The sequence below is a fragment of the Cupressus sempervirens genome, chromosome 7 (genome assembly GCF_028749045.1).
Source record: "Cupressus sempervirens isolate cs-2001-9-10 chromosome 7, ASM2874904v1, whole genome shotgun sequence".
Taxonomy (NCBI): domain Eukaryota; kingdom Viridiplantae; phylum Streptophyta; class Pinopsida; order Cupressales; family Cupressaceae; genus Cupressus; species Cupressus sempervirens.
Genome location: NC_143124.1, coordinates 780,075,980 through 780,099,631, shown reverse-complemented (window position 1 = coordinate 780,099,631; position 23,652 = coordinate 780,075,980). Strand labels below are relative to the sequence as shown.

Sequence of the window (23,652 nt, the reverse complement as noted above, 5' to 3'; positions counted from 1 at the left end):
ACAGCCAAAAGGGCAGAAATTGAAAATAGCTCAATAAAATAAATAATCTGCCAAAACTATTGAAAGTGACGGCAAAGTAAAATCTCCTCAAGTTGGATCCAATGAGAGTGATCTCGCAAAAAATCCATGCTCACAGCTCCCAAAAAAAAAAAAAAATTGAATCCTTCATAAGAAGATTCTCAAAAGAGCTCTCAAATTTTATTTTCAAAAAGTGAGAAGTGAATAATAAAAACTCTTTTTCAATACTCATTCACTTTTTGAGTGAATAATCAATTAGGGCACATAGCTAGTTAGGCTAGCTAGACTTTGAAATGACCCAAACAAAAATAGGTTATTTTTCATAATGGGAATTCACCTAAGGAAAAGCTGCCATAAATTAAATTTGAAAAGATTTAAAGCCCAAAAACCCAAAATCAGATAAAATCACTAAACAAAAATTGTGACAATGCGAAACTCTAAATGCACAAACATGCTTACTAGTCTAATCACATAATGTAGATGAGTTTGGATTTAATAATCACCAAAAGGTTTAATTTAAGCAATTTAAAATAAGGATATATTGACCATATAGGGATGACATTGGTAAAATATGAACAACTAAATCACTAACTCCATGTGCCATTGCCAGGGATATAATTCCTACACACTAAAACACACAATCAAGTGCAATTGCATAATACTATTATAGTCAAAGCAATCAATGCATTAAATAACCAATTAATCCATTTACATCACTCACATTCACATAAAGCATACATATACAAGAATGAAGTAAATAACCATAGCATGAAACCCATCACATAACATAATAAAAAATATGCCCAAATACCAGATAATCAAATATCATCATAGATCTACTATTATCTCAAAACGACATCAACATGCAAATATGATAAACTAAACAACATTGTAGTAAAGCATCTATGATACTAAATCAAAGCATAACATCCAACCCTCAGGTCATCTCAAAATACAAATAACAATAAGAGTATCAAGTACCTTTTGAATCAAAATAGACAAGGTATAGACTGCAAACATGAGAGGCATTACAAGGATCCCCCTTTTGGATTATAGCCTCAACATCAAAATCAGGTGGGAGTTTGACTTTTTAAGACACAAGATGCATAAAGTATTTATTCTTTTTCCAATTAAGGGTGATGTTCATTAATTTTTGTGTCATCTTGTCCCATTGAAATGAAATAATGTCCTCTTTAGTGGGTTCCTCATCACTACTTGAGGACAAATTAATATGTTAAGATGTACATTGTGATGCATGCTAAAAGACATGTTGAGATTTATGTTGGGCCACTTTTTTTCTATAGGAATATAGTTCTACCTCTCTTTGGAGTCATTGGTCCTCTTTTAGGTTTTTCATAAGGCTATACCTACCCTTTTTTGTGTTGTTTATCATTAGTGAACTTGGGCATACAAATGACTTTGATTTAGATGTGGATTTATAGTTGAAAATAGATCCACCTAAGGGGTTAAAAACCCAAGGTGTAGGAGCATCAAAATAGGTACTGTAAGTAGCTTCATACTTTCCTTCTTGACTTTGCTAACTCCTATTTTATATCAACTTGGAAAAGTGTACCTAAGGATAATAAATAACTAAGATTTCTTGAATTTTCTATCTAGTGAACAAGGTACACACTTGTCTTATGATGAGATAGAATTGTAATCACCCAAAATTGGTCTAGTAAACTATAATCCCCATTTTCAACATTTTAAATCTATATGTTAGACCACATTTTGAGATTAATCAATTTTTCATAATTAAAAATCAATCATTAATCCTTGAGAAATTTTTCATTCAATAATTTATTCAATTCTATCCCGTACTTTGACCTCCTTATCCTAAGTTTTATTTCATTGAAATAACATGCTCCCTTTTAATTAAAAAAATCCCCTCTATCCTACGTGCACATGAAAATGAATTTTTATAATTTAAAAATAAAACAAAAGACTTTTTGTCTACACATTGTATATTTACTTTCCAAGGTGAATGGAATCTCTTTTGCATCGTAATCTCATCTGCCCATTCTTTTAACTCTTAACCACAACCACTCCTATTTCCTCTTAAGAATCTTGGTCACAAAGGAAAAATGAGAATAAACCTACACCTTGATTTTTCCTTTTATCTCTACCATCCAAATCTCTTTAAAAGGAGGATCTCTCCCCACTCTCTCATATCTCATGTCTTCACATGATATTGTTATGTTGTTTCTTTGATTCTTTATTTCTTGAGCAGTCACTTTCATTCTTGAATACTAGATTAATATTTAATTTTCATCACATTTAGATTGACTCACAAATCTTAACTAGGAGGATAGTAAATCTTCATCTTGTTAGCTTAGTTTACTTTCTCTGTGCTTTTATATCATGGTAGTTTAGTCTTCTATTCATTCTAGCTTACTACTTCCATTGTATTCTCATTTTAAGTACTTGGATACTAGCATTCCTGCTCTTACTTCTATTCATTCTAGCTTACTATTTCCATTGTATTCTCATTTTAAGTTCTTGGATACTAGCATTTCTACTCTTACTTCTTGAATCTTCCATTCTACTATGCACCTTTCAAGGGTCTCCATCTTTTGGTTCATTTGAGAGACACCATCACATCATTTTGATTATTGCATACCAAGATAGGAAGTTGTAAGCTACCTCTCAAGTCCCCTAATCAATGGTATCACTTGAGAATAAGGGTTCATATAAAACTAGCAACTTTTGAGCATATGTTTTTAGCATAGTAAAAAGAAAATATGTATCCAAGGGTGAAAACCTCATTGAGACACTCAAAGATGAGATACCTAGTAGTCTCCCTAGATACTTTCAAGAAAGGCTGTTAGTCTTAACAAAGATAATCCAACTATAAGTTAACATTGGAACAAAGGAAACTAAACACATTATTCATCTACCTTAGTCCTTGTAAGAAGAAGAGAAAAGGGAATTTACAAAGTTCTTTATGCATTTTTTTTTCCCCTAGATGTATTCAAACATAGCAAAGCTTAACAATGATCTTATCATGCATCACCTATCTATAGCTCCTGGTTTGAATCCCATTAAATAAAAACTAAGGAAAATGGATCCATACATAGCTCTCCTAGTTAAATTAGAATTGGTAAGCTTCTTATTGCTATATTTATATGAGCTATTGACTATATTGAGTGGATTTCAAATACTATACATGTTTTAAAACATGACAAGTCCATTCGTGTTTTCATATACTAGCGAGATCTTAATAAAGCATGCCTTAAGGATGACTTTCCACTCCAAAACATAGATATGATAGTGGATATGACGATGGGCTATGAAATATATTCTCTTATGGATGGATTCTCGAGATACAATCCAATTAAGATAGCTCTTTAAGACCAAGAAAATATTTCTTTCACTTTCACATGGGGAACATTTTGCTATAACTTCATGCCATTTGAACTCAAAAATGTTGGAGCTACTTGCCAAAGAGCTATGACCACTATTTTCTATTACTTGATGCATAAATCCATGGAAGATAATGTGGATTACCCTAGCTAAATCAAATAAAATAAATACTCATCTTGAAGATTTTGGTTTAATCCTAGATCGAATGGATTAGTTCAATCCAAAACTTAATCCAAAGAAATGTGTATTCAATGTTACCTCAAGAAAACTACTTGGGTGCATTACTTAAGCTAAAGGAATTGAGGTTTACCTCAAAAAGGTTCAATCCATATTGGACATGCCACCTCCCAAAAATATTAGTCAAATGAGAAGTATGCAAGGATGCTTTCAATCTATTAGTTGGTTCATATCTCAACTTGTGGATATAACACAACCTTTTAAAAAGAATTTGCACAAAGGAGCTACTTTCACATGAAATGAATAATGTGAAAAGAGTTTAAAACAAATATATGCATACTTGGCCAATCCTCCATTTCTAATGCCTCATATTCTAGGAAAACCCCATATATTATGCATCTTTGCTAAAACTACATCCCTAGGGGCATTATTGGCACACCAAGATGAATTAGTAAAGGAACAAGACATTTTCTACATCAATAGAACTATAATGTCCTATAAGATGTGTTTGTATCATAAAAACTTAGACACTATATGCTATCTCACACTATTCATCTTGTCACTGAGATTGATCCATTAAAATACTAAGAAAAGCTACCCTTATTGGTCAACTAGCTAAATGGATGATGATTCTCTCTAAACTTAACATTGAGTACATCGAGTGTAAGGAAATCAAGGGACAAGCCATTCTTTATCAGGTAGCTAAATTTCCTCTATAAGAAAATGCTCCAATACAAATTGACTTTCTTGACTCTTCCATCATGTATATGACTGAGTGTACATGGAAGATGTTCTTAAATAGTTCCTGCACATAGGATGATTCTCATTCTAGAGCTCTCTTCATTTTTTTTGGATCAAGAAATTGAGCTAGATAGGTTACTCTTTAGTAGCCTTAATTAACCCTTTATTAGTATGTTTGGGAGAATCATTTGGAATAGGAGAGTATGCTCTTTACCTATTTCAAGGAAATCAAAAAGTTAGACCTCCACTTATTATCCATTCTGTGTTCATCTCTTATTAAGATATTTCACCTTTATAGGGTCTTCCATCGATTGAAAAATGTCATGCAAATTACCCAAGTGGGAACAAGTGAACCTGGATACTCCAACCCACTATAATAAAAAATCCCTTTGTAGAGACTAAAGTCTTGAGGGGACATAGTATCTTCACTTTTTCTAGTGAGGAAACTCATTAGATTGTGACCATGATAAATTTCTAGTGTGAATACTCTTGTAGTGGTGAGGCCTTAATTTTGTATTGAATATAAGAGGGGTAATATGAATAGAGCCCTTACTATGAACCTATGATTAAAAGCCACCATAGTTTATCTGATCAATATCTTGGTGCAAGATTAACCTAAGTGGATTACCTAGTTCACCTAAAGATTTGACTCACCATATGTGTCCCTTTGGATGTGTTAATAACACTTCATGATAAAGCCAATATCTATTGTGAGTTATCATATTGTGTGAGTCAAGGGGTATCAAGTTGTGGGCAAAGGTATTGATTAAAAGGTGTTACCTTTAGGTAGATCTTTCTTGGTGTATTTTTGCTAAGACATGTAGAAATTAATTGGACATATGAATGACAAAATTTTGAGGGATTTCATTTTGAGACCTCACATGTTCTTGTATCATGCAAGGTTTCTTTGTCCCTTGCTTTATTGTTTTAAGACTACTCCATGTGTCACTAGTTTTCAGCTTGAAATTGCTCTTGAATATCATAATTTCTCCAACAATTATCAACATTATCAAAACTATTGTTGAACTTTGTCAACCAAGTCAAAAATACATCAAGTCCAAACATTTTCTTCTTGAGTCAAACAATAAAAAACTTGTGTTTCTTACTAGGGAGAGTTTCATTATATGACCTTGATAGTTATATCTCTAATGCTTAAACTTACTAAAAATGGCTTTAGGTTTATGTGCTCTTGGTATTTTCCAACTTCCTCATCTATCCTAACATGTTAGGACATTCTTTTGCTAAAATTTTAGCTTGATCTACTTGTCTACAACCCTGGTTAGTGATTTATGTCCATCTTTGCTTATTATCTCTTTTATCTTATCCTTGCTTGTTGACAACTATCATGCATAGGTATTTACCTGTAGCTTGGGCATCTTGTGACAAGTTAACTTTTATATCTTTTTGTATGCTTTTTCACTTTGGACAAGTGGACACTTTGCTTACCTTTTTTGGAAACAAAGGATACTCTAGTTATCCTATCAACTTCTTCTATTCTCCTTCATGCTAGAATTTTCATCTAAAACCATGGGATTCAAGTCTTTCCCATCAAACCTCTACCAAGTCTAGATGATCTTGATAGTTCCTTAAAGTTGTTAATAAATTTCAAGATTTACATGTTGAGTACAAAGAATTAAAAGGAACAACAAAGAAATTTTCCCTTTCTCCTTCATTTCAATAAGAAGATGATAGACTTGTAATATAACTTTGAAAAACTAATAAAGGAAAGAATGACACAATCACATGGGTTTTCCTTAATATCTCTACATGTTCATGACTCAAGCATTGTTCCATATTCTTCAAAGATGAAAATTCCAAAGTATGATAATCCAACTTTTGATCAAGAGTCTATGCCACAACTTCATGATGGGCCTATTTTTGACCAAGATGAAGATGAACAATGAGAAGATCCTAGCCATAACCTTGAGAGGACTTTTAATCATTTGGGAGATTCTTATGATATAATTTTAAAAAATCTCCCTTATAGTAAACTCATCACATTGCCTCAATCTACTTGGTATGGGAAACCATTCTTGGAAATCTATTGTGCCTCTAATTGACATAATGAGCATAACTCTTCAAATTACATCGAATTGAAACATAAAATATGAGATCTTATTGATGATGGGTTGGCTATTATTAAAAAAACTATAGACTCATGTGATGAAGATACGACTCTTAAGCAATATCATATAAATGAACCTATGTCTAGTAATGATTCCCTTGTAAACTCCACTTCTTCCAATACTAATGAATCTCCTAAAACATCAAGTTTCTCCAACATGAATCCATCAAGAAAAGAACCTAATGCTTTCCATGTTGACTATATGTGTACCCTCAAGGGATGCCTCTAAAAGAAACCCAAAATAAGAATTTGGTTTCGAACGTTATCAATGTTAGAGAAAAAGGTTACTTTCATTTCATTTATTAAATTACCTTTTCTCCCTTCTTAAGATTTCACTTTATGCACCTTACATTTCTATTTAATAATTAATTAGTAATTATTTTATGTCATTTACCTCTTAGGGTTTTAATTTCCTTCATAAGGATTGATCAATTGTAAATTCATTCATTATATTTTGCACAACTAAATTCAATCTTCTTGTTTATTGAGAAAACCCTTCTCTCTCTAACTTTCTTTCTTCCTTGTAATAGGTTATTTGCATGCAAGATATCTAGGGATCTATAAATTTTTTCATCATCAAATTCTACATAGTATCAGAGCCTTGCCCACGGCTGCCTATTCTTGTTTGAAGAAAAAGAAGAACAAGGTTTTGAATGAAGAAATCTAGGATTTTTAATTTTTTTGTGTGAAAATAGGGGTTCTCTGATTTTTGAATCACTTTGAGCAAAAATGGACCTCACCATTATGCTTAGAACATCCAAAAAACCCTAAATCTATATAAGGCACTTCAATTTTGGATACAGTTGAAATATGAGGCAAAACAAATTGTCCCTAAATTTGACATGCTTCTCAAGGTATATTTTTTATTTTTTATTAAAAATAAATCAAATTTTAAAAATAAGAAGGCATTTTGCCTTTTCGTTGGACAACTAGGGAGAGGGAAGGGTGGTACTACATGTGCAATAAATTGGGCCTTTTTTTATCCCAATACTAACCACCACTAGTAGAGTGGGGTCTGACACACTTGGTCTATTTTTTGAGCTGGTTATAACCTCATATTAAAATGTCTCAATCATGCCATGATTACTGCACAATCCTTTTTCTCATTTTCTGAAGATCGAGAGTTACCTATCATTCCTCTACCAGATGTGACATTATCAGACCACTATCACATTTATTTTACCATTTCTTAGCAATCAACTATCCAACGATATGTTAGAACATAGTTTTTCCTCATCATGTTAGTGCTAACACATTCTTCCACTATTTCTCACATCCTATGTATCTATAATTTGAATCCATGTCCCCATTCTCAAGCAGGTTGGATTCAATGGTGGAATGATGTTGTTACCAGAACCACTATATTTCTCTTCATCTATGGGAGGTAGTTGGCAGTTTTCAGAAAAAGGTCTTATGAAGCCAATACCAAGGCCCTCATGAAGGATTCTAAAGCTCTTACCCTTAACCTATTTGATGTTGATTTACAAATCTAGCTTGCCAAGCTTCATCACTAAAAAAATTATGGATCAATATGTTGCTTGGGGGGCCCAAATCAAAACTTGCCTCCATTGGTTGGAGGTTGGCAATAAATATTCTAAAGAGTTCTTCTAGACTCTTAGAGCCTGTCATACCAACTTTGGGATTAAAAAATTAAATAGGGAAATACTATTCTCTCCAATCTCCCTGACATCTTGCAAGCTTTTTTGCGTCATTATGAAAATGTTTTTACTTTGGAGGGAAATTTGGTTGCTCGGGAGGAAGCTCTTAGAAAGTGTATTTCTATTACTCTAGACCGCCTAGCGGTCAAGCAATGGGTTTTTTGTGAGCATCTTCTCACTATTAGTGACCTCAAGGAGGCTATCTTTTCCATGGCAGATGAAAAATCCCCTGAGTGTTCCCTTGTGAATTTTGCAAACATCTTTGGGAGTCTATTGCTCAAGACCTACACAAAGTTTATCTTGAATCTTATCATACTAAGAGCCTAGGAGCCATTATTGATAGAGGAAACATTAAATTCATACCTAAAGCTAGTGTTCTTGAGGGTATCTATAATTGGTAGCCCATCACCTTGCTTAATGTGTCATACAAGATCATTGCTAAGGTGTTATCTCTTAAGATTCAACATCTCCTTCCTTTAATTGTGCAACCAGAGCAAACTAGTTTTATTAAATCTAGGTACATTCTCAACAACATCATTGTTGTTTGAGAAGGCAAGGAATGGGCTCATAAATCTAATCAACAGACTTTGTTTTTTAAAATTGATTTTGCCAAATCTTATGATCAAATTGAATGACCCTTCATTTTGGCTATGTTTCATGCTTTGGGTTTCAACCCTAACTTTCCTTAGTCTATGGAGATACTCTTTGGATATGCTAATGCTTGTATTACCATTAATAGTTCTTAATCTAAAGCATTTATTCTCTTTCAATCTATCTGGTAGGGTTTCCCTCTGGCTCTAGCTTTGTATGTTCTTGCTGTTGAAGGGTTTGGTTACTTACTGGCTAACTCTATTTCCTTTGGTTTGGTTTGTGACATTTCCTTGCCTAATTCTTCTTCCTAGCTTGTTAATGGGCACTTTGCTGATGATTCTTTTCTCACTCTCCTTGAGGATGAGGAGAACATCACTAATGCCTTGCAATTCTTAGACACCTTTTGTCATGCTTTTGGTTCGGCTATTCAATGACACAATACACTTTGTTATAGGCAATTTTTCTTCTGACTTCACCCTAGTTTTCTCAATTCGAGTGGAAATGGGTCACTCACAAGAGATTTTCCACTTCTTGGACATCCCCTTTTCCTTTGAAGCATCTCTAGTGGACTTGTGGAATGTTGTGCTCATGAAAATTGAAAAAAGGCTTGATTAATGGCTTACTAAACCCCTTTCTCTTGTAGGGAAATTCCAATTTTTCTCAAAGGTGCTGACGGCTACTCATGTCTATTACTCCTTGTGTTGGGCTCCTTCCAAATCCTCTTACCTCAAGCTAGAATGCTTGCTCCATGACTTTCTTTGGGCATTTGGTTCTTATCGCCATGGCTTTGATAGAGTTGCCTATAATTTTTTTGTCTCCCCAAAGAGTTTGGAGGTCTTGGCCTTCTTTCCACACAGAAGCAAGGGATCATACTCGTGCTAAGTGGATTATTCATGCCATCACTAGCTATAAAGCTTGGAAAGTGTTGGTTCAACACTACATCACTTATGGATTTCCTATCCATAGGCATGGAAGGGGATTGGCTTTTAGACCCTTCTCATCATGCAGGAACTTGTTTATATGCAAGGCTCTTTTGTTATCAAGAGCATATGGAAATCTTGGGAAGTTTTCAAGCCTTGGCTTCATTAGGCTGGTGATGGATTTCATGATGGGATTTCCTTGAATTAACAAAACCTTTGGTGGTCCCTATTATTTTCCATTCAGGGTGTTCCTCTAGCCAAGACTTAAGGTGCTAGTGCTCTACATTTTTTTAAATGCAACATCAAGACTCCTAAGGACCTCTTTTCCAAGGTCTCTATGAGTCTTAGATCTTGGGAGGATATGCAAGTCTAGTTTTTTCTTACTCATCTAGATCAACAAACTTTTTATCTTTTGCTCTCTGCAATTCCAAATCATTTAATTCACAAGGTGGGAATTGAGTCTATTCGACCTTGGTGGAAAGATTGGAAGGGGTATCCTACCACACCCTTCACTAGTTACAAGCCAAGCTTAGGATATAGATGGATTTCTCTCCATCCCCTTATGGTGGATACTCTTAAGCATCACTGGAGGTTACAACTTAATACTATTTGGAGTGTAATCACTAAGCCTAAGATTGCCCATTTTGTCTAGTGCCTATTGTTTTAAGGGCTTCTCCTTGGGCCATGACTCAAGCATATTGGTGTTTTGGATCCTTGATATCCTTTTTGTAAGCATCCTAAATCATTTTTTCATATTTTTTAGTTTTGTAGGCATGCTCAAAATTATTGGCACTAGATTCATGATTTTTTAAAGCCTTTCAGGCCATAACCCTTTTCTTGGCATATGATTATATTGGGTGATTCCCCTAGGGTACCTAGGAAATTTACCCAAATCTAGCATACCTTCAGGATGGAGATTTTATTTACTTTTTGGAAGGATAAGAATGATGTTCTTTTCACTCGCAACTTTCTTGATATCAATGTTGCTATGTACACTAAAGCATGCATTTGTAATAATGTTGTGTTGCAGATTCAGGTCCAAGCTAACAAATTTTCTCTGGAGGTGGCCCACCTTTAGGAGTTTCTCAATCATTGGGGTAACATGCCCTACATGGTCACTAGAGTGCTTCCTGATGCCTTGGCTAACCATACTCCACCCAAGGTCATTGTTGGGGGTGCAGTTCTTCTGCTCTCCACTCGTACATGCCACACTTGTAGGCTCCTGTTGGCCATTTTTGGCCCCCATTTATCCCATCATTGATAACCAATCTCAGAAATCTTCAATTGGCTAGATTCTTTGATATGGGCTAACATGCTTTTTGGTTGGGTTAACATCTCGTGTTAACTTAGGTCCTTCATATGCTGAGCTAGTTCAATTCCTTCATGTACCGAGCTAGTTTAGTCCCTTCATTGATTGAGTTGGCTCATTTTTCCTTCATGTGCCGAGTTGCAGGTTAACATGCATTTTTTGTTGGGGTTAACATTTTGCATTAACCATAATTGATGTTGTCTCTTCAACTAAACGTTCAAGAAATGTGCTAACCAAATGTTGCCTGCCACATGCCAAATCCTTCTTATGTTGGGCTGCTTTTAATCGAACAATGGTTGTATTTTCACATTGCTTCCTTTTTCTCTTGCGAAGATATGATGGTTGTTAGATCTTGGGGCTTCTTTGGATATTTATGAGTGCATCTCAGCCATCTATGGTTATAAAGGAAGATTTTGATCTATGGTTGGGTTTTATTCATCACTTGGGGATATTTTTGCAGCATCTGAACTATCCATATTCAAAAGAAGATCTACATCAATGGTTCATACATTTTATAGGCAGGTTAGATCTTTTCCACATGGTCATTTTGTAATTTTCATAGTGCATTAACTTTCATGTTATCCCATCCGACATTTTCTTTGATAGTGGTGTGGATTTATTTGTTACGACTGTGGCAAGTTGCAAGGATCATTTCTTCAAGGCAAACCAACATTTTGGGGCTTGTTCCATGGCATTAAAGCATCTTCATGCCTCTTTATTACATTTAATGATCAAATCTTTTGAATTTGATCTCTTACGACTAGATACATTGATTTTTTGGTTTCTCTTGTTACTGTTACATCTAGAGTTGTTCCATGATCAAATTTTCTTCTGGATTTGCAATAATTGCTAAGTGTAGTGGTTAAGTTTAGTCTAGGGGAAAAAATATCTTAGTTATGGTAAGCTATAAAGGAAATTTTGTAAACTTTATAGGGGTCATAACTTCACTATTTTTGTGTCATTGCTCTTACTTGTCACTATAAATCCCCTTTGCCTCTAAACTATATGGCATTCTGCCTTATCTCCTTCAGCCATTGACATGTAGTGCTAGACCTATTTGCCTCTCATTGGTGTATTATGGATATCTATAATTTTGCATGACTATATCTCTCTCACCTATGAATGATATATAAGTGAATCTCATTTTTCTTACATCATTTATTTGGGTTTTCTGATCTGCATGTGATTGTTAGATTAAAACAATTATGGACGTGTATATCTTTTGGTGTTATGATGGTTCAAAAGTGCATATATGGGCATAGATTGGTTTGAACACTCTATTTTGGTGCATCACCTCCTTATAATAGAGTAGGTAGATTTTTTTTCTTGCATCTCTTTCTCCCTTTTCTTCTTAAGAGTAGTTAAGTGCATCCTAATAGTAAAGGAAGCCAACCTTCTCTAGAGACTCAACCTCACAGTTCAAGTCCTATAGCTTGGAGGTTGTTTCCATGTTTTACAAGGTTGTCCTTAGGTAAAAAATTTGGACAAGGGTGTAGAATTTTGTGACAATATTTTTTTCCACGCCTGATGGGACAATATTCAAAAAATTTCAAGTCTACTGGTGTCAAAAGGAAGATTTCAAGATTAATGCTAAGAAGATAGTGTTACTCTCAGTGTTGCAGGCCTTCAAGAGGCTCATCCCATAAAGCACTCAATGACTCTACAACCTTCACATCTGGTTTAGACTAAGTTACAGTGGTTCATGCCCAAAGCTAAAACAAGGGCATCTTCTAGAGATAAATTCCAATACCAAGAGCTTTCATTTTTTAATCCTAGAAGAAGAAAGACTAGTGTATCTTTATCACCAATTAGGAGTACAACAGTAACAAATATGTCTGCAAGATCCATCTCCACTCCTATTGTTAGATCTCAGCCTAGATTTCTATCTACTCATATAAATAGACCATTATTCTATATGGCATAGCCTAGAGCTCATGCTTTTTCCACCTGTAATGGTGGAAGTACTCTCCTATTGGCTGAAAGACATGATATACCAGTATCAACCCTCAAAAGTATACATGAATTTACTAGTGAAACTTTTATCTCTCATTTAGAACACATTCAAGAAGTTTCAAATGTCTACAATATACATGGTATTAAAAAAGATGATGTTGCTATTAGGCTTCTAGCTTCATCCTTAAAAGGGAAGGCCTTGCAATGGTATAGAGGTTTGGCTCATTACTCTATTATTTATTGGGATGGGTTAGGAGCCAGATTATGCAAGCACTTTGAAGATAAAAGTGATCACCTAACACTCTTGGAATAGTTGAAAACTATAAAAAGAGCCCCCCATGAATATATGACTAAGTTCAATTATAGATTCCAATTGACATGGGATAGAATACCCACTACAGTCAAGCCTTGTCCTAGTAATATTTTTTTGTATTACCTCAAAGCCTTTAATATTGGTATTACTACCACTCTACAATCTATGGGAGGAGACACCTTACCTAATGCCTATGAAATTTCCATCAGGATAAATAATATATTGATACAAGGAGAAAAATTGGCTCCAAGGACTCCTATGCCCTTCTTCCCAGATAACCCAAATCACCAACCAACAGTGGCTCCTATTCCCATAACTTCCACATCACAATCCCTTGTTCTAGTCCCTCAAGCTTCCACATATTCAAATGAAATAGATGAAATCAAGGAGATGATTTAGTCTATGATGTTGAACATAGATAAAAGATTCCAAGGCCAGGAGAAGAAGTTGGAAGATAATCTCTTAGTGGTCTAGAAAATGGGTAACAAGATGGTGACTATGGAAAGGTAGTGAGCTCAAAATTTTAGGCCTCCCCAACCTTCTTCTCAAAACCATACTTATAATAGGCCTCTTAGCAATATCACTACAACAAAAGAAAACTCAAATCTAATGAGGGCATTGGTTTCCCAAAATAATTTTGCTGAAGAATAGGACTTTTGTCCCTCTTGTAGATATTCATGTGCCAAAAGGAAAAATCATTCCTAGCATTGACCACACAAGATCAATATGTTGGACAACAATATAATGATCCTCAGTCTACTAATACTGCCCATTTGTAGCAACCAAGGGATTGCTCTTTTATGAATTATCAAGTCGAGGAACATTATAATGTAAATAGGATTCCATTGCTCACAATACTAGGAGCAAGAGAAGAGCCATTGAAAATGCTATACCTTCCCCACCAATTAGGCCTCAACTTCAAACATGATACCTCACATACAAGTAGTAAATGATCAATCAAATACTTTGCACCAGTAAAAACAAAATAATAACAAAAAGGATGTGAGTGATCCTCATGTTCCATCTCAACCTCCTACAAATGTAGCTCCCAAAGCTTATACCAAAGCACCTAATGCATCATTCAATATAGTAGATTAGATGAAGAAGACAAATGTAAACATTTCTACACGGGATGTTGTTACTCCTATACCAATGCATAAGAGGTTACTGCAATAGGAATCAGATAGCATTAAACCAAAGAATCAACCATCAAGAGAAGAAAGTGCCACAATTCTAATACAACCATCAAGGGAGGTAGAAACAAGTAAAAAGGTTAGACCTCCTCCATTTTATGTTTCTTTGATTATAGGAGATAAGCTAGTCCACAATTGCATGATTGATTCAGGGGCTAGTAGTTCAGTGATGCCCAAGTGTGTTGATGATGCTTTAGAAATGAAATATGAGCCCATTATTAGGGATGTATTACAACTAAATGGTAGTACTATCAAGACTATAGGAATCCTTAGGAATGTGGAAATGGCCCTACATGCATGTCTTGGTTATACTATAGTCCAAGATATATCAATTTCTAAAGTCAAGCCACACTTTGTTATCTATCTTTCAAGAGATTTCATTGTCCAAATAGGTGGCTATATATCTTCTGATTGGTCATACATGTTTTTTGGAAAAAATATATGGAACCAAGGCTTCAATAAGAGTAGAACCTTTATCCCTACATCACACTAAGTCCTATACACCTAGCCCCATAAATATGAATTGCACCATCTATGAAAAAGAGGAAAGAGACATAGTAAATGAGCCTGATACTTCTCTAGTAGAGATACTTGACTTTCTCTTAGATGAATGGGCTAATGCATACCAATTTGATCCTATATCAATAACCCTTGAGACAAGCCTTGGTACATATTGTATATCAGAAAAGGACGCTCTTGTTCCTACCCTTATAAAGACCAAAGATGATATGAGTGGAATATGGAGCATATACTTTGATGGATCAAGAAACAAAAATGGATTAGGGGCTAGTGTGATGTTGATTTCTCCTACACAAGAAAGGCACTACTTCTCCTTTAGGCTCCAATTTAGTTGTACTAATAATGTGGCTGAGTATGAATCCTTGATTCAGGGTCTTCTACTTACTCAAAAAAGAGGAATTCAAGCCTTAAGTGTATATGGAGATAGTGAGTTTGTGGTTAATCAAGTGAGAAATCAAAATATCATCGAGAATGGTTTTCTCAAGTCTTATAGACATAGAGTATGGGATTTTCTTAAAAGTTTCAATGTATTTAATATTCAAAGTATCCCTAGAAAAGAAAATAGATATGCTGATAGACTTGCAGCAATGGGTGCATCTTATGATGTGCCAAAGAACCTTGAAGCTAAAAAGAAGCAATAGATTAAGGTGGTGATTAGGCCTGCTATCATGGACAACAACACCAATTAGCAAATTTTTGAATCTGATGAAAAAATTGTAAGCTTCTTGCAGAATGAAGTAGATTTTTTAGATAGAAACTAGTCAAGACTATAGGATTAGTATGGTGATTAGATCATTAATCTTAGTTCCAACAAGTTGGGGTCTTATTACCTTAGAAAGTGTCTTTAATCCTAATGACCAAGAAAGATATAGAAACATGAACCTTGCTGCAAGCAGGGATGATCACACACCAGTCACGGTTACTGATGGAAGATCCTTAAACATGGGAAAGGTATGTTCAAAAATTAAACAAGAAAGTTTCATTAATCTATGTCAAGACTTTAATGATGTATTTGCTTGGACATATGATGATTTGAAGGGCTTTGAACCAATTTTGTTTCAACATATAGATTTAATTGATAATGTCAAACTTGTAAGACAAAGACAGAGGCCAGTGAATCCTAAAATGGAACCCTTGATGAGAAAAGAGCTATCTAAATTGATTGAGGCCAATATAATTTTCCCTACCAAGAACTCATCATGGGTAGAAAACCTTATCCCTACTAGGAAGAAGAATGGAGAAATTAGATTGTGTGTGGATTTTAGGGACCTTAACCAAGCTTCCCTTAAGGATCATCATCCCCTCCCTTCCATGGAACAAATATTATCTAAGGTTAGTAGTTTTGAGAGGTTCTAATTTCTTAATAGATTCTTTGGTTATAACCAAGTACTGGTCTAGGAGGCTGATAGATACAAGACTACATTCACCATAAAGTGGGGCACCTATGCTTACAGTAAAATACCTTTTGGATTGACTAATTTAGGTGCCACTTTTTAGAAGGAAATGGAGATGGCCTTCAAGAATATGATTGAAAAATTTGTATTAGTCTATCTTGATGATATTATAGTATATTCTAGGAGCATGAAAAATCATTTTAGCCATCTTAGACAGGTGTTTATAAAATGTAGAGAGTTTGGTGTGTCCTTAAATCCAAGAAAGTGTGTGTTTGCCACTAATAAAGGAAAATTGTTAGGACACATTGTATCTAAAGATGGTTTAACCATTGATTCAAAGAGAACTAAGGTAATACTTGCTCTCTCTCTTCCTAAACATATGAAAGGGCTACAAAGTTTTCTTGGTAGGATAAATTTTGTGAGAAGATTTATTCCTAATCTTGCTATCATGGTGAAACCCCTTACAACTATTCTCAAGAAGAATATGGTCTTTGCATGGACCAAGGAAGGGAAAAAAAGTTTTGAAGAGATCAAGGTAGCCATAGCCTTAGCCCCCACTCTCATTAATCCAAATTTTGGAAAGGATTTCATTCTTTATACCTTAGGTGGTGAGTCAAGCATTTCTATTGTCTTGACTCAGGAAAATGATAAGGATGAAGAACAACCCACAACCTTCTTTAGTGAAGGGCTTAAAGAATATGAAGACAAATATAGCTATGTGGAGAAGCAATCCCTTGCAATTATAAGAGCTTTGAATAAGTTTAGACACCTTCTATCATACAATAGGATCCATTTGCTAGTACCTCATGCAAGTGTGAAGAACTTTATTTTGACAAAAACATTAGTGAGAAGAGAACTAGATGGGTCACTAAGGTGATGGAACATGATGTTGACATCTAGATCACCAAGTTGGTAAGAGGGAAAGGATTGTGCAAGATGATCTCATCTCAGGAATCAAATGAGGAAGTTGCTATAATACTAACTGAACAACAAGAGGCAAGAAATGATAATCTAAGCAATTGGATGGATGATATGATGAATTTCTTATCATGCAACGAATATCCTTAGGGATTGGATAGAACTAAAAGAAGATAGTATAGGTTGTAATCAATTCCTTATGCCATAGTTGATGGTATCCTTTTTAGGAGGGATTTCAATGGAGCCCTATTAAGATGCATTGATATGGACCAAGCTAAAAGAATAATCAAAGAGCTCCATGATGGTCCTGATGCTGGCCATTTTTTAGTAAGAACAACTACCATGAAGTTAATGAGAGTTGGTTACTACTGGCCATCCTTGTTCCATGATTTTCATAGACATGTGAGAAATTGCAAAAAATGTGCTTTCTTTTCTGGTAAATGAAAACTTGCAGCTTTTCCTCCCCACCTTGTTCAAGTCAATCAACCTTTTGCTCAATAGGGATTAGATTTCACAATCCCCATCAGTCCTCCTTCTAGCTCTGGTCATAAATGGATTCTAGCTACTATAGATTACTTCACCAAATGGATAGAGGAAATTACATTAAAGGATGCTACATAATCTTTAGTTGTTGAATTCCTTGATGGAATTGTAACTAGGTTTGGTGCCCCTTCAACCATTATTTTAAATAATGCAAAACCTTTTGTTGGAGCTCAGATTTGTGCATGGGCAGTTGATCATAATATCTACTTGAGCACATCCTCCAACTACTATCCTTAGGGAAATGGATTAGTTGAGTCTTCCAACATTAATCTAATTAGGATTATGAAAAGGATTATAGAAGATAATTAGAGATGTTTGCATTAGAAGTTAAAAAAAGCACTCGGGGCTGACATAATAACACCTAAAAGAGCCATAGGAAATTCTCTTTTTATGTTGGTATATGGCAAAGAAGCTAGGCTTCCTATTTCATTGGAATTTCCTACTCTTGAACTAGCCCATCAATTAGAACTGATTGAAGATGATGTTATGTCTATAAGAATAGTAGAACTGATGGAGTTAGAAGAGAAAAGAAATTAGACCATACAGATTTTGGGAGCACATCAACAATAGGTGAAGAAGTCCTTTGATAGGAAGGCTAAGTTCAAAATTTTTAGAGAGGGTGATCTTGTGCTAAAATGGAATGCTAATAGGGAAAAACCAAGGAGGCACTCAAAATTTGATGCACTACGGAGTGGTCCCTATGTGATTATCAATTGCAAGTAGGCCAATGCTTTCTAGTTAAGTATGACTAATGGTGAAATTTTGCATGTTCCAGTAAATGGAATACATCTCAAACCATGCTTCTGATGAAGGTTAAAGTTTCCATGTACATAAGTAGTTTAGTCTTCTTTCTATTTGCTCCTACTTTCCAAGAAGTGCACGAGCACATTTACTCCTTTTTCTAGAGTTGTTATGAGATTTTTGGAACCCCATGGAGGTTTTTTGTTCTTTGTTGGTTGCAAATTTTTTGCTCATCATAGGTGGGATAACACATCAATTCTTGGTAGTGACTATATGCCCAATGGATTGCTTAAGGCCACTAGTCTATGCTTAATAGGCAAGCATCCCCTCCATGTCACCAAGAATGTTGGCCATTTTTGGCCCACATTTTGCCCATCATTGATAACCGATCTAAGAAATCTTCAATGGGTTGGATTCTTTGATATGCATTAACACACTTTTCGGTTGGGTTAACATCTCATGTTAACTTGGGTCCCTCATATGCTAAGCTAGTTCAATTCCTTCATGTGCCGAGCTAGTTTAGTCCCTTCATTGACCAAGTTGGCTCATTTTTCCTTCATGTGTTGAGTTGCAGGTTAACATGCATTTTATGCCAGGGTTAACATTTTGCATTAACCATAATTGTTGTTGTCTCTTCAACTTAACATTTAAAAAATGTGTTGACCAACTATTGCATGCCACATGGTTGATCCTTCTTATGTTGGGTTGCTTTTAATCGAACAATGGTCATATTTTTGCATTGCTTCCTTTTTTCTTTTGCAAAGATATGATGGCCATTAGATCTTGGGGCTTTTTTGGATATTTATGAGTGCATTTCAACTGTTTATGGTTATAAAGGAAGACTTTGATCTATGGTTGTGTTTTATTCATCAGTTGGGGATATTTTTGCAACATCTGAACCATCCATATTCAAAAGAAGATCTACATCAATGGTTCATACATAATTTGAGTAGGTTAGATATTTTCCACATGGTCATTCTGTAATTTTCATAGCACATTAACTTGCGTGTTATCCCATTTCGCATTTTCTTTGAAAGCAGTGCAAACTTATTTGTTGCAATCATGGCAAGTTGCAAGGATCATTTCTTCAAGGAAAACTGAAATTTTGGGGATTGTTCCATGGCATTAATGCATCTTCATGCTTCTTTATTACATTTAATGATCAAATTTTTTGGATTTGATCTCTTATGGCTGGATACATTGATTTTTTGGTTTCTTCCTATTATTGTTACATCTGGAGTTGTTCCATGATCAGATTTTATTTTGGATTTGCAGTAACTGCTAGGTGTAGTGGTTGAGTTTGGTTTAGGGCAAAAAATATCTTAGTTATTCTTGAGCTATAAAGGAAAATTTTGTAAATTTTGTAGGGGTCAAAACTTCTCTTTTTCTTTGGCATTGCTCTGGCTTGTCACTATAAATCCCCTTTGCCTCTGAACTATATAACATTCTACCTTATCTCCTTTAGTTATTAATGTGTAGTGCAAGACCTATTTGCCTCTCATTGGTGTATTGTGGATATTTTCAATTTTGCATGATTGTATCTCTCTGGCCTATGAATGATATATAAGTGAATCTCATTTTCCTTACAACATTTATTTGGGTTTTTTGATCTCCATGTGATTGTTAGATTAAAACAAGTTTGGATGTGTATATCTCTGGTGTTATGATGGTTCAAAAGTGCATATATGGGCAGAGATTGGTTTGATCACTCTATTTTGGTGCATCACCTCCTTAGAATAGATTAGGTAGATTTTGTATCTTGCATCTCTTTCTCCCTTTTCTTCTCAAGCGTACTTAAGTGCATCCTAATAGCAAAGGAAGCTGACCTTCTCCGAAGACTCAACCTCATAGTTCAAGTCCCATAGCTTGGAGGTTGTTTCCATGTTTCACAAGATTGTCCTTAGGTAAAAAATTTGGACAAGGATACAAACTTTTGTGATAATAGCTGCTTACCACTACTCTCCTAGTGTTGGCAATGATGGTTGGCGTTGCTACTTAGCATCTCTGCCTCATCATGACTCTGGTTGGTCCTTGAGTCCTATGGCTCCCCTTCCTATTGCTTCTAGCAAGTGGCCTTTCTACCTAAACTTGGCTATCTCTCCACCGTGGATAGAGGAGAAAGATAAAGATAAGGTTGTTGATGACATTATTGATGACTAGACTATTCTTAGTTCTCCTGCCAATCACCAGAGATGACTTGGGTTTTAATGATCGAGATGAACCACTTTCGTCAGTTGGCACTACTCTAACAACTTGAGGGTTGCTTAAATGTTCTTTTTGATGAATAGTTGTTGATTTTGGCTTCAGCTATGTGAACTCTCATGGGGTGATCTTGTATCCCCTAACCCCTTTTTTGTGAATTTGTAACTAGTATATTAATTTATCAATAGAAAAGGACTATTTGTCAAAAAAAAAAATTTAAATCTTTTTTTTTAATAAAAAAGACATTGGAATTTTTTTTTTCAAAAAAGGGCCCATGCAAAAGGTTTGAAAAAAAGAAATGCAAAAAGACAAAGTCAAAAAGCACTTTAAAAGTGTTAACATCAGTGGTACAGTTATTTATATCAGCGGTACAATCACTAACATCACTGGTATAGTCACTAACATATGCACAATGTTGATGTCATCTTTATAGAAGCTAAAATTTGACGGCCATTCAAACATCAAGAATTTGGTTTTCTTTGTCTTCTAGAGGCACTGTTGGTTTTTTTGTGATATCTTGAGCATACATGGGTCTTTTTTCAATCCAAAAGAAGCATTAAAAATATGGTTCTATTGGCCTAGTTTTCCATCTTTCATCATTTTGTTGCATTTTATTGTGATAACTCAGTGTTCTAACATCTTAAAGGTAAGGTGGGTTAAAAACCCTCGATTAAATATTTTTAAAATTTTATGAAACAATTACCATTTTGCCCTAGATTTCAAAGACTTAGGAAAGTATTATTTTAAAATTGCGTGGGAAGCTTATCATTTTAAGGTCCTCTTTTTACTTTATCCTGTATTTATTTTATTACTTTACCAAAGAAATATATCTTTTGCTCATTAAACTTTGTTTTATCTGTGGTTTTAACCTTATGTTAATTCCTTAGTGTTCTTCAAAGTATTTTTAACCTTTGTGGGGTTTTCTTTTGTGAGTTGTTAATCAAAGGAAGATCAATGATGAGTGCTTTCTTGCATTATGAACTTGCCTGAACTTTAGCAAATGTAGGGAAGTGTCTGCATGAGACATAGCCCTTGGTGATGATAGTTCCTTAATGAGCCAAAAAAAAATGGATGTGTCAGAACACATTTAGAGCTGTCAGATGTATGTCAGGACATGCTAGAAAATTTGGGCTATTTCATTGGACAAACTAAGCAATGGGATTACTTTTAAGTGATGCAACATCACACCATCAATCTTGTGAAGATCTATGGTGAGCACTTCCCTGCAATGTGAGGATGTGTGAGGTTTATGAAATGTGGGAAAGTGCCTTGGTGACATGTGTACTTGGTGAGGTCATGGGCCCCTGGTTTGAAAAGGTGTTGGAATCATTGAAAAATGTCAGGATACACTGAAAAAGGTAACTCATTTTATTGGTTATTATTGCTAACTAGATTGTGATTAGGGCATATCTTATGGGACTGTCGATCATTTAAAGATCAATGGATAACACTTTCCCACTTTATGGATATGTCTGATAGTTAACAAAAGTGGGGAAGCACTTGATTGACATGTGGACAAGTGGGGCTAGTCACTCAAAAGGTTGCCTAGTCATGATGAGTTGGAATGCATGTTGAAATGGCTTACACCGATTGTTGAGTGGTCTACGTATTTATTGAGCTAGAGGGTGATTGTATTAGTGGGCCCAAAATATTTAAAGAAAACATAGAAAATTCCAAGGGTTTTCATGATTGTCAATCTCAGAAAGATCGACAATCAATGCTTTCCCACAATTTTAAACTACTCAAAATTTAGCAAATGTGGGGAAGTGCCTTCTTGATGCATGTCCAATTTCTTTAAAAGCTAACACAATCTTTTGAGTTTCAAGCTAATTCATCTAATTCTTGAAGATTGATGATGGAGTTTCAAATTTCACAATGTGACACAAAATATGACTGTTGAAACATTAATTCTGATCAATGTTGTTTTGTGCAAAGTTAATTTGGCAACAAGAAGTCTGATTTTCTATTATTGAATAGTAAGGTTGCAGAATTCTCACAAAGAAAGTATTTTCAGAGCTTAAAGAAAAAATTTCCAAGGGTTTTCATATACTGCTAAGTGATTTTTAGAGGAGAAAAACAAGAAAATTAGGTGAGTCTTTTGGGCTTCTGGAAAATTGAGAAGTTCTATTTGTAGTAGAATAATTTTCAAACATGGCTCCATGAAGGGATTTTTAGGGAAGGTAGATTATTTAAAAAGAGTTGTGCATGATGATTTCTCAGAGAAAATGTCACAATCTATGAATGAGCTTTCTAGGTGGAAAGAGTTTATTTTAAAGAACCCTAGGTTAGTGATCAGTGAGGGTTTTTATGACAAAGAAAATTAGTTGAGGGATGCTGAAGTGTTTGTTGGAAGATATAGGGCTTTTCTAAAAATGTTTTGCAAAAAGAAGATTAGATACTCCCTTGAATAATGTATGAGAATTTGACATAGGAAAATTAATTATCCTAAGAGTTTTCTTTGATGATGATTTACTTGCAATGATGGCAAAGAAATATGATCCAATTACCAGGATTGTGAAGAATCATGCTAGTGACAATATTTTTAGGTTTTCACCAAAATTTATTAGAGAGGTTTTTAAGTTAAACCCTAACCATGCAGTCCATGAAAATATAGACATGGAAGACCTCCAAGCTAGGTGTGATGCACAGATAGTATATCTAATGGGAAGAACATTGTCAGAGCATTTTTTCATAATTTGATCATTGCCCCTAGATACACCAAACACTCCAAAGCCTTTGTTGAAAAAATATTTCAACCCTAGAGCACATGCATTGTATTTCTCTCTCTACAAAATCTTTGGCATAGACCACATCCTAGGCTTCATTGTTTTCATTATTGCTCAATCCTTTCGATATGGTATGAGTTCTATCTTTGAATTTGCTACTATCTTGGTAGAAGAGATTCATATTGGATTAATAGGAATTGTAAAGGCTAAAGTTGATAAGCCTTCTGCTGATACTCCACGCTGATGTA

At 34.8% G+C, this 23,652-nt stretch overlaps 1 pseudogene; it reads left to right on the top strand.

Annotated features, from left to right (window-relative positions):
- The first annotated feature begins 15,756 nt into the window (after nt 1-15,756).
- The window catches only part of LOC149549651 (importin subunit beta-1 pseudogene), a 106,053-nt pseudogene continuing 98,157 nt past the window's right edge, over nt 15,757-23,652 (top strand).